Genomic DNA, 12,505 nt, shown 5'->3' with positions numbered 1-12,505 from the left:
CCACATTCTGAGGACCCAGGTCCATGAGGCGCAGGCTGCAGCGCTGGTGAGAGCCGGAACTTTCAGCCACCCAGAGAGGCGGTAGTCCAGGCTCACACCGCAGTGCCTGGCTCCTCTTAGCAACTAAGGCAGTGCCTTGGCCTGGGGAAGGTAGCATTGGGGATTTGTGGCCAGGTAGGCAGTGCAGCTTCTCATTGCTGGGGCTTTACTGGGAGCTTGGGAGGGTGAGGCTACCCAGCAGCCATAATGGTGCACATTAACGTCCTGGCTGATATTCTCAAGAGAATCAACAATGCTGAGAAGAGGGGCAAATGCCAGGTTCACATTAGGCCATGCTCCAAAGTCATCATCCAGTTTCTAACTGTGATGATGAAGCATGGCTACATTGGTGATTTGAAACCATTAATGATCACAGAGCTGAGAAAATAGTGAACCTCACAGGCAGGTTAAACAAGTGTGGAGTGATCAGCCCCAGATTTGATGTGTGTTGGTCCATTTCACATTGCTATAAAGAAATACTTAAGGCTGGGTAATGTATAAAGAAAAGAGATGTATTTTGGCTCACAGTTCTGCAAGCCATACAGGAAGCACGGCACTGGCATCTGCTTCTGGTAAAGGCCTCAGGAAGCTTCCACTCATGGCACAAGGTGAAGGGGAAGCAGGAACATCACACGGCAAGAATGGAAGCAAGGGATGGAGGGAGAGGGCCGCACTCCTTTAAACAACCTGATCTCGGTGAACTCTCAGAGCGAGAACTCACTCATTATGGCAAGGAGGGCACCAAGCCATTCTTAAGTCATCTGCCCCTGTGACTCAAACACCTCCCACCGGGCCTTACCTTCAACATTGGGGATCACATTTCAACATGAGATTTGGAGGGGACACGCATCCAAACCATATCAATGTCCAACTCAAAGATCTAGAAAAATGGCAGAATAACCTGCTTTCATCCCACCAGTTTCAATTCATTGTACTAACAATCTCAGCTGGTATCATGGACCATAAAAAAAGTGAGACAAAAAACACATAGGAGGGAAAATCCTGGGATTCTTTTTCTAGGGGTGTAATACATACCTACAAATAAAATGTCTCAATGGACTCTGGTGCTTCCAAAACATGAATAAATAAAATGGTTAAAACCTGGCAAATACCAGCAAAAATAATTTTCATACTGATAAAAGGAATGCTTTTCCAAAAAATTATAACACAAGTTTACATATCTAACAACATAGCTTTGAAATATACAGCAAGATTTTATGGATTACTAAAAGTAATTTATAATTTGTATACATCTGGAATCATAGCTGTGTGTGTGTGTGTGGTTTTTTTTTTTTTTTTTTTTTTTTTTTTGAGATGGAGTCTTGCTCTGTCACCCAGGCTGGAGTAAAGTGGTACAATCTCGGCTCACTGCAACCTCCACCTCCCAGGTTCAAGCGATTATCCTACCTCAGCCTCCCAAGTAGCTGGAATTACAGGCACACACCACCGCACCCGAATAATTTTTGTATTTTTAGTAGAGATGGGGTTCCACCACATTGGCCAGGCTAGTCTTGAACTCCTGACCTGAGGTAATCCACCCACCTTGGCCACCCAAAGTGCTGGGATTACAGGTGTGAGCCACGGTGCGCAGTCTTTTTTTTTTTTTTTTTCCGGCAGGCTCTTGCTCTGTCACCCAGGCTGGAGTACAGTGGCATGACCATAGCTCACTATAACCTTGAACTCCTGGGCTCAAGGGGTCCTCCTGCCTTAGCCTCCTGAGTAGATGGGACTACAAGCACAGACTACTGCACCTGGCTAATTTTTTTTAGTTTTTGTAAAGATGGTGTCTCACTTTGTTACCCAGTCTGGTCTCTAACTCCTGGGTTCAAGTGATCCTCTCATTTCTGCCTCCCAAAGTGCTGAGATTACAGGCATGAGCCGCTGTGCCCAGCCTAGACCTATATTTATATCAAGAGACTCATACACATTCATCAGACACTGACAAAACAAGAGACAAAAAAGTATAAAAGTATAGAGTATCTGAAGAGCAAAACAGTGTTAGTTTAAGTCACACTAGCAACTGTAACAAACTCTTAACTATCAGTAGCTGCACACTTAGATAATCGAGGTTAATTTCTTTTTCATGTTAAGTTCAGTGTTTGGTTGTGGGGCACGGAGGAAGGGTCTCTGCGAGGAATTCAAGCTGAAAGATACTCTGCCACCTTCAACATGTAGTTTCCAAGGTCACTCCGAGTGTTGAGATCTTGGCATTCACAGTGACAGACAGAAAGGAGAATAACATGTGAGCTGTGCCTGGAAGTGATACACATAATTTCTGCTCATGCTCCATTGGCCAAAACTCAGTACAAGACTACATCTAATTGCAAAAATGTCCAGGAAACGTAGCCTAATTGTGTGCCCAGGAGGAAGTGGAACAAGTTTGTTCATCAATTAGCTAGTCTTTAACACAGCAATGATCAGACAACCTGTGAATGTAATTGATATATGTAGAACTTTGAAGAGAAAATGTACATTCTTCACAAATACAAATGGAACATTTATAAAATTTGACTAAGTATTGACTAAGTATTCAACTGCACAGTAAGTTCCAAAAAAATTTTTTAAGTAATATAGCTGGGCATAGTCCCAGCTACTTAGGAGGAGGAGGTGGGATGATTGCTTGAGCCCAGGAGTTTGAGTCCAGCCCGAGCAACACAGCAAGACCCCATCTCTAAAAATAAATAAGTGAAGTAAAATAATACAAAACATTTAATGTTAAAATTTTATGTCAACAACAACAGGAAGATGGCTAGAAACTTGTATACATCGAGAAGTTTTAAAACACAGGTCTAAATAATTAATGGGTTGATGAAAAAACTATGATAAAATTAGAATTAACTGAAGTACTACTTTAAGGTGACATTAAAGTAGTCTTCAGGGAAATATATAAACTTACTTGTACTTATTATAAAGCAGGAAAGACTAATGTTGAATAAACTTAGCTTTTGCATTGGTTCCCTAGGGCTGCCATAACAAATTACCACACACTGTGTGGCTTAACACAATAGACATTTATTGTCTAATAGTTTTGGAGGCTAGAACTGAAATCAAAGTGTTGGCAACACCATGTTCTCACTGAAGGAGGTGGCTTCCTAGACCTCTTACTGTCTTCTGGTGATTGCCAGCAATCTTTGGCTTATAGATACATCACTCCAATCTCTGCTTCAGTCGTCACATAGCATTCTCCCTGTGTGTCTGTCTCAGGGTTCAAATTTCTCTTTTCTTATAAGGACACCAGTCATATTGGATTTAGGGCCCACCTTAATCCAGTATGACATCATCTTAATTTGATTACCTCTGCAAAAATCCTATTTCCAAATAAGGCCTTGTTTATAGATTCTGGGTAGACATCAATTTTAGGGGGACACTATTCAACCCAGTATAGCTTTCAACAAAAACAAACCGGGGGGAAATGCAAAATATAGGTAAAGAAAGTAGAATAAAGAAAAATAGTAGACGGAAGTACAAAACAATAAAACAGACAAGAAAAAAAAAATTTGAAAAGACAAATCGACAAATGTTTTCAAGCCTGATCAAGTGAAACAAAAGGGAGTGCAAATTAACCTTATCTAGATTGCAAAATGATCAAACTACTGATTCAGAAGAGATTTTAAAGTTATGAGACTACTAAACAATATTATGCACAGATTCTAGGAAATGGCTGGCTTGTCAGGAACTATATTTTTCAGACCCTTTGCATATACATGGGGCTACATAACTATTCTAGAAAACTGAGTGGAAGTTATTCCCAGGTCAAGGTGGTTAAAGATCTGGTGTTCCCCACGTTCTCTTCTTCTTCTGCAGCAAATTTGGAGGTGATACATTGAATGTGGCATCATTACAAGATGGAATGATTCTGGATTCCCAAGTCACCCTCGAAGGACAATTGTTTGATGTGCAGCATTCGCATTAGACGTTATGCAAGTTGGAGCCACTGTGTGTTTGGCCATTGAGGTATTGGAGTTTTCTGTTACAGTATTGAGCCTACTAACAAGGTACATCATTAGATGTAGTCTCATTAATGTCAAGAGCAAGATTAGAATGCCCACTATTCCCCTTCTTGAACATACCCAATTTCAGTAAGATTATCTCCAAAATAGAGATATAAATATTAGAAGGGAAGAAGACAAAGCAAAGCATTAATTATATACAGATGAGATTTGGTTGTCTTATCTAGAAGACCTAAAAGAACCAATGAACAAACTGTTAGAATTAATAGTACCAATGTACCAAAATTAATTGCCTTTCTACATACAAGTATAAGCAATAAGAAAATGTAATTGGAAACAAACAATAGTAACAAAGACTATAAAGTCTTTAGGAAAAAATTTAGTAAAAGATAAATAAGATTGGCCAGGCGCGGTGGCTCACGCCTGTAATCCCAGCACTTTGGTAGGCCGGGGCGGGCAGATCATGAGGTCAGGAGTTCAAGACCAGCCTGACCAACATGAGGAAATTCCGTCTCTACTAAAAATACAAAAATTAGCCAGGCATGGTGGTGTGCGCCTGTAATCCCAGCTACTCGGGAGGCTGAGGCAGGAGAATCGGTTGAACCTGGGAGATGGAGGTTGCAGTGAGCCGAGATCAGGCCTCTGTACTCCAGCCTGGGCGACAGAACAAGACCCTGTCTCAAAAAAAAAAAAAAAAAAAAAAAAAAGAGAAATAAGATCTTTATGAAGGTGATTTTAAACTTGACCAAAACACATTTTAAAAGACCCAATAAATCAACATGTCAAATTCTTGGATAGAAAGACACTATAGTCTAGATACATTTCTCAAAATCTAGGTATGAATTCAATGCAATAACAATCAAATTACTCAAAAGACTTTTCACAGACCTTCATAAATGAATTCATATGGAAGAATAAATGTACAGGAAGGACCAAGGCAATGAAACAGAAAGAGTGGGTAACTTGCCCATCAGCTGTTAAGATACATTATAAATCAATAGTAATCAAAACAGTGTAGTATTTGCATAACAATAGAAAAGGAGATAAATGGATAAATGGAAAAGAGTAAGGGGTCAGGAAATAGATCTGTGTTTTTATGGGGATTTGGTATACGATAGGGTTGGTATTCGAAATCAGTGGAAAATAGACTATCCAATAATTGGTATCAAAGCAATTAACTATCCATATGCAAAGCAACAAAATTAGATTCCTATCACATACATACACCGAAATAAATCCAGATGGAGTCAATGTTTTAATGTTTAAAAAAAAGATAAGTAAATAGATACTTATAATTATTAGCGAAAAACGTAGATCTTTTTGAACAAAAACCAAAAATCTACAAAGGAAAATACATAAATTTTGCTATATTAAGTATTTAAAATTCTACATGTCAAAAGACATTGCAAACAAGATTAAAAGATAATCAGCAGAGTGAGGAAAATGTTTGTGATAGATATAGAAAAAAAATAGTGGCCTAAATATACAAAGCAACTCTATAAACTAATTTTTTAAATAGCCAGTAAACAATATGCTTAGTCATACTAATAATCAGGAAAATCATAGAAAAATAAATTATTTTCACTCAGTAGATTCTAAAAAATATACATATATTTTAAAGTGAAGTTCTATAATCAAGCAAAGCAGTGTTATAAGCGAATAAGGATGCTCATTATACACAGTAGCTTTAGGGGGCAATTTGGCAGTGTGGATTAAAAGTAAAGAAATGCATATCCAGCAATTCTACTTTCATGCATCTACCACCACAGAAACATTAGCCCCTGTGCAGAGGAATTTGCAAAGGTTATTCATTGAAGAATTTATCACAGTAGCAAAAAATTGGAACCAATGTATATGCTCATCAAGAACAAAATGGGTAGATATAAAGTGGCTTATACATAAGATGGACTAATATAGGTGTCAAATGAGCAAAAAAGAAAAAAGCAAATTGCAGAGAAAACATTATACCATTGTGTAAAACACATATACAATATAATACATATACACATTTATTATTACACTATACATTTCCTGTGGTTTTACATAAATGAAATGGCTATAAATAAATGACAAGTGAGTGTAAATAAGTGGGAAAAAAATTAAATGCTCTGGAAGATTAATACATCAAAGAATCCAGGGCTGTGGGTGGTGATCAGACAGGTCTTTAGCTTTAATATTCTAAGTTAAATATTAATCATGAAATAATTAAATGAAATTATTAAAAATTACAACATAAAGTACAATTTATGCTGTACAAGGAAAAAAATTGTAGAAAAAAGACTGAAAGGAAATGTACAACAAAGTATAACAATGGTTGCCTCTGGGTGATGTTTATGGGTGATTTTTCTTTCTGCTGTTTTTTCCTTTCATTTTCTGTACTTTACACATTTTCTGAAATGGCCATGTGTTACTTTATAATTAGCTATGAAAATTGAAAAAGAAAAATAAAGAACGTTTAAAAAACCCACTGTCAAATTCAGTCTTTAAAGAGCAGTGTGCTTACTTCCCTTCCCCCAAAGAGGCCCTGACATTTAGAAACAATATAAAACACTCTGAAGCACCATTTAATCCTATTACTCTTCTGGACCTCTTACAAACCGGGGGATGATCCCCTTGACTCTTTAAAATAAATCTCCCAAGGTCACGGGGTTCGTCAGTAACAGAGGGGGATGAAACTCCCAGGCCGGTGCTCCTCCCCTGCGCCATCTGGCACCTCAGAATTTCAGCAAAGATTTATTGCTTAAGCTAGCCAAAAAGCCAAATGCTCAGATTCATCTTCTAAGAGAATATTACTCCGCTTAGAACCACTCTACTAACTTGCCATTGCCTCCTTTCTGGGTCTCAGTTTCCTCGTCTGTAAAATAAGGGGATTGTGTTGTCTCAGCAGGTCTGGAAATTCCAGGTTCCTAAAACATCCTGTGTGCCTGTTCTCTTCCCAGCTACTTTAAGGGATCCGCTTCTTCATGCTTGCTCTATGGTGATCACTGGGAGACTGTTTCCAATCCTGGTTCTGCAGCGAATTTACGTCCTGGGTGTCCCTGGGCAACGCAGTGCCTGTCTGGGGACCTCAGTTTTCCCATCTCTACAAGGAGGGTTTGGGCCCAGACCAGAGCTTTTCCACAATCTGGGAAGGTGGAGTGGGGTGACTAGCTCCCTACAGGTCTGTTTTGCAAACTGAGGTTCTGGGTAAGGTTTATTTGAAACAAGAATCTTTAGCTACAAACCTGCTTGAAAACCACTGGGCAAAGAGACTTCGCAAGCTCTTTTCCAGGACTGACATTCTGTTTCACTATGGAAAGCAGAACACTAGGTACTAAGGTAAAATAATGAAGATGACTCCCTTGGCTTGGGGCTTCGTCCTCCTCCCTCATGGGGGCTGAGCTGTTCGGTATTAAGATCTGAAGTGCTCGGATCAGCTCAGCCCCCACTTCTCCCTCGCGCTCCCCTGTCACCTAGGCAACCGGGCGGGGCCTGGGCTCGCGGTTCCTCCCTCCCCTTTCTCCCCACTCCAACGCCAGGCTGCGTTCCCACCCTCTGCCTCCGCCTCTGCCCACAGCTTCTCTGCGTCTGGAGTCGCGAGTTCCACCAGTAGCGCTGCGTTTTGTGAACATGGAAACCAGATTTCAAGTGGGGGGGCGGGGGCCAACGCCCGAAAATGATCCTGGTTTGCATGCTAGATTTGCCTGGCTTCCGAGGCCTGAGACGGGCTTGTTGGTGCTCGGGGGGCCAGTAACAGGCAGGGTGCTCTAATACCAGAGCATCCTAGAATGCCTGGGCAAACAGCCATGAGAGGGGGACAGCTGCAAGCACCCATCTGAGTGGTTCTCTGCTCCACGCAGGGAGTCAGGAGCAAAGGGCCCCGGGGTATAATTTCCCACGGAGTTATCTCTGTGGCCTTGTGGCCAGGGCTGGGGGCCGGGGGCCAGGGTCCAGGTGGGAGTCCACGCTGGGCTCATGATAATGGAATCATGGGGGCAAGTGAATGGGAAGAGAGAGAAGAGATAAGGGAATTGGAAGGGGTGGACAGGGGCTTTGTAGAGGCACCTGGCTGAAATTTGTACCTACAAATTACACTGAAAAAATGGGGTTCAATTTAAGGAGTGAGTTGGAGCTCTGAAGGGAAAAAGTGCTAAGCCTGCCCCAAGCTCAGTCATAAAAGGCAGCAGGACCCTGGGCAAGTCCTAGCCACTTAGTTTCTTCAACAATTAAATGGCAGGGAGATGGTATATGGACAAGGGCAAGTGTCAAATATTAACAGCAATTAGAACTAATAGAAGGATTCAGCAAAGTTGCAGAGTGCAAGATCAACACACAAAAATCAGCTGTATTTCTGTACATGTAAGGCAATGAACAATCCAAAAAAGAAAATTAAGAAAACAATTTCGTGTATCATGGCATCAAAAAAAATTTTTTTTAAAAGACATATACTGGAACTTTCTGCTTAATTTTTATGTAAACCTAAAATTGCCCTCCCAAAATAAGATCTATTACTTTGCTGGGGTGGAAAATAGAATATGCCAGGCACCTTGGCACATGCTTGTAATCCCAGCATTTTGGGAGGCAGAGGCAGGTGGATGGCTTGAACCCAGGAATTTGAGACCAGCCTGGCCAACACGGTGAAACTCTGTCTCTACAAAAAAATACAAAAATTAGCCAGACGTGCTGGGGCATGCCAGTGGTCCCAGCTACTCGGGAGGCTGAGGTGGGAGGGTCACCTGAACCTGGGAGGTGGAGGCTGCAGTGATCCCAGATCGTGCCATTGCACTCTAGCCTGGGTGACAGAATGAGACCCTGTCTCAAGCAAACAATAAGACCCTGTCTCAAAAAAAAACTTCAAACAATTTTAAAAAATAGAATACTTAACATATATTTAACCAAGAAGATGTGAGACTAATACAATGAAAACATTGTTAAAATAAAGAAAATCTAAATAAATGGAAAAACATCCTGAGTTTGTGGATTTGAAGACTTAATATCAAAATGGCAATACTACACAAAGCAATCTACAGATTCAATGCAATCTCTATCAAAATCCCAAAGGCCTTTTTGCAGCAATAGACAAGATGATCCTAAAATTCATAGGGAATTGTAAGGGACCATGAATAGCCAAAACAATCATGAAAAAGAACTAAGTTGGAGGACTTAGCCTTCCTGATTTCAAAACTTTCTACAAAGCTATAGTAATCATCATGTACATGTATTGGCATAAGGATAGATATACAGATAAATGAGATAGAAATTAAGAGTCTAGAAATAAATTCATACATCCATGGTCAACTGATTTTCAAAGGCTACTACGACCATTCAATGGGAAAGAAGAGTCTCTTCAACAAATTATGATGGGAAACCTAGATATCTACACACAAAAGAATGAAGTTGGAACCCTACTTTGCACCATATACAAAAACTAATTCAAAATGGATAAAAGACCTAAATGTAAGAGCTAAAACCATAAAACTCTTAGATGAACATATAAAGGTAAATGTCCATGACCTCAGATTTGGCATTGGTTTAAGAAATGACACAAAACCCACAAGCAACAAAAGAAAAAATTAGAGGCTGGGCGTGCTGGCTCACGTCTGTAATCCCAGCACTTTGGGAGGCTGAGGCGGGCAGATCACTTGAGGTCAGCAGTTCAAGACCAACCTGGCCAACCTGGTGAAACCTTGTCTCTACTAACAATACAAAAATTAGCTGGGGGTGGTGGCACGCGCCTGTAGACTCAGCTACTTGGGAGACTGAGGCGGGAGAATCACTTGAACTCAGAAGGCAGAGGTTGCAGTGAGCCAGGGTTGCGCCATTGCACTCCAGCCTGAGCAACAGAGCAGCTCTGTCTCAAAAAAAAAAAAAAAAAAGAAAGAAAGAAAGAAAGAAAAACTTAGATAAATTGGATAAATTGGATTTCATCAAAATCAAAAACATCAAAAGATGCTTTTAAGAGAGTGAAATGACAACACACAGAATGGAAGAAAATATTTGCAAATCATATATATCTGATAAGGACTTGTATCCAGAATATATGAAAAGCTCCTACAACTCAACAACAAAAAGACAACCCAATTTTTAAATGGGCAACGGACATGAATAGACATTTTTCTAAAGAAGTTATACAGTGGCCAAGAAGCACATAAAAGATGCTTAGTATCATTGTCATTAGGGAAATTCAAATAAAAAAAAACACAATAAGACACAATTTTTGCACCCACTAGAATGGTTATAATTTTTTATAAAGGAAAATAACAAGTGTTGTCGAGGATGTGGAGCAATTAGAACCGTCATATGTTGCTGGTAGAGATGTAAAATTGTGCATCCACTGCAGAAAGCAATTTGGCACTTCTTCAATAACTTAAACAAGAATTGCCCTGTGATCCCAGTCGTTCCTCTCCTGGGTATATAACTGAAAGAATTACCCATATCCAGTGGCTCACGCCTGTAATCCCAGCACTTTGGAAAGCTGAGGAGGGCAGATCACTTGAACCCAGGAGTACAAGACCAGCCTGGGCGACACTGTGAAACCCCTTTCTGCAAAAAATACAAAAATAAGCCAGGCATAGTAGTGCATGCCTGTAGTCCCAGCTACTCGGGAGGCTGAGGCGGGAGGATTACTTGAGCCCAGGAGGCTGAGGTTGCAGTGAGCTGAGATTGTGCCATTGCACTCCAGCCTGGGTGACAGATTGAGACCCTGTCTCAATAAAAAATAAATAGAAATAATATAACTGAAAGAATTGAAACAGGTGCTCAAGCAAAAATGTGTCCACAAATGTTCATAGCAATCAGCATTATTCACAACAGCCAAAAGGTGGAAACAATCCAATCACCCACCAACTGATAAACAGATAGATAAACATGTACTCAAACAATGGAATATTATTCAGCCATAACAAAGAATGAAGTACAGATACATGCTACAGCGTTGAAAACTTATTCTAAGTGAGGCTGGGTGTGGTGGCGTGCACCTGTAATCCCAGCTACTAGGGAAGCTGAGGCATGAGAATTGCTTGAACTGGGGAGGCAGAGGTTGTGGTTAGCCAAGATTGTGCCTCTGCACCCCAGCCTCCTGGGTAACAGAGTGAGACTCTGTCTCAAAAAAAAAGAAAGAAAAGAAAAAGAAAAACATTATACTCAATGAAAGAACAAGTCATAAAAGGCCATATTTTACATGATTCTGTTTATGTGAAATGCCCAGAAGAGGCAATTTTACAAACACAGAAAGTAAATTAGTGGTTTCCAGAACTGGGGAGAAAAGGTAATGGGGAATCACTGCCTAGGGGATATGGGATTTCCTGTAGGGGAGATGAAAATGTGCTGGAACGAGTTAGTGGTGAATATTGTACAATACTGTGAATGCACTGTCATTCATGGTAAATTTTACATTAAATTTTACCACACTAAAAATCATTTAATCAATTATTTCCTAAAAGACTGCTAATTCCTTAAAAATTTCGCTCACCTCCCCCAAAATAAATAAACTTGTTTTAACGGCAAGACTATTTTGTTCAAGTATAAGCTTATGCAGAAACTCTCTCTCTGAAACAGATAAAAGTGAAGTCTTGGAGTAGAGAGGTCCCTGTGTCTCTTCTACCCTGTATGAAAGTCTCTAAGTAGCTGGAAGTTTCTGGAGTGTCTTCCAGCCCTGACCTTCTGGGTTTGAGGGCTTGGTAAGTGGGTATTGAACGAATGCTCTGCTGGACTGATCTAATGAAATGATTACCTGGATTGGTGACCACACCGAAGCTCCAGCTCTAGTCTAAGTCCTTTGTGTAATTCTGGCCAGCTTGCTGAGCTCAGCACTGGACATTATCCTTGGAAAAGACGGCAAAGTGAACCAGTCATGGAAGGTCCAAGAAGGTCTGCTGTAGGGAGGAGGTACATGTGGTGTGTAAGAGCTCGGGGCTCTGGAGCCAATCTTCCTGGCTTTGATACCTGGATCCATACTTAATAGCTATTTTCTGGATGTTAAATTCTCAAACTGTCCATATATCAGGGATTAATAATACTACATACGACATGGTGGTATTGTGAGGATTAAGTGTGTTAATTGGTGTAAAGTGCTTAGAACTGTGCTTGGCACATAGAAAGCTCTCAATAGCTAATCTTGGCTGGGCAGGGAGGCTCAAGCCTGTAATCCCAGAACTTTGGGAGGCTGAGGTGGGTGGATCGCTTGAGCCTGGGAGTTCCAGACCAGCCTGGGCAAATGATGAGACCCCTGTCTCTACAAAAATTACCAAAATTAGTCGGGTGTGTTGCTGCATGCCTGCAGTCCTACCTATTTGGGAAGCTGAAGTGGGAGGATCGCTTCAGTCCAGAGGTTGAGGCTGCAGTTAAGCTGTGATTGTGCCACTGTACTCCAGCCTGGGTGACAGAACCAGAATTTGTCTCAAAACAAAGAAAGAAAAGAAAGAGCGAGCAAGCAAGAAAGCAAGAAAATCTTGTATTTATTCTAAAACTACAGTGGCCCCATTCATCATATGACTCAATACACTCAACCCTCTGGTGACGAAGTATCTCTCACCACT

The 12,505-nt window shown here is 40.7% G+C and overlaps 1 pseudogene; it reads left to right on the top strand.

Moving 5' to 3' along the window:
• Window positions 1–206: 206 nt before the first annotated feature.
• On the top strand, window positions 207–1,059 carry LOC140710387 (small ribosomal subunit protein uS8-like; annotated as a pseudogene).
• Window positions 1,060–12,505: the final 11,446 nt, after the last annotated feature.

Source organism: Chlorocebus sabaeus, chromosome 26, assembly GCF_047675955.1.
Source record: "Chlorocebus sabaeus isolate Y175 chromosome 26, mChlSab1.0.hap1, whole genome shotgun sequence".
NCBI lineage: Eukaryota > Metazoa > Chordata > Mammalia > Primates > Cercopithecidae > Chlorocebus > Chlorocebus sabaeus.
Note: the sequence above shows the minus strand (reverse complement) of the source record. Positions and strands in the feature narration are given on the sequence as shown.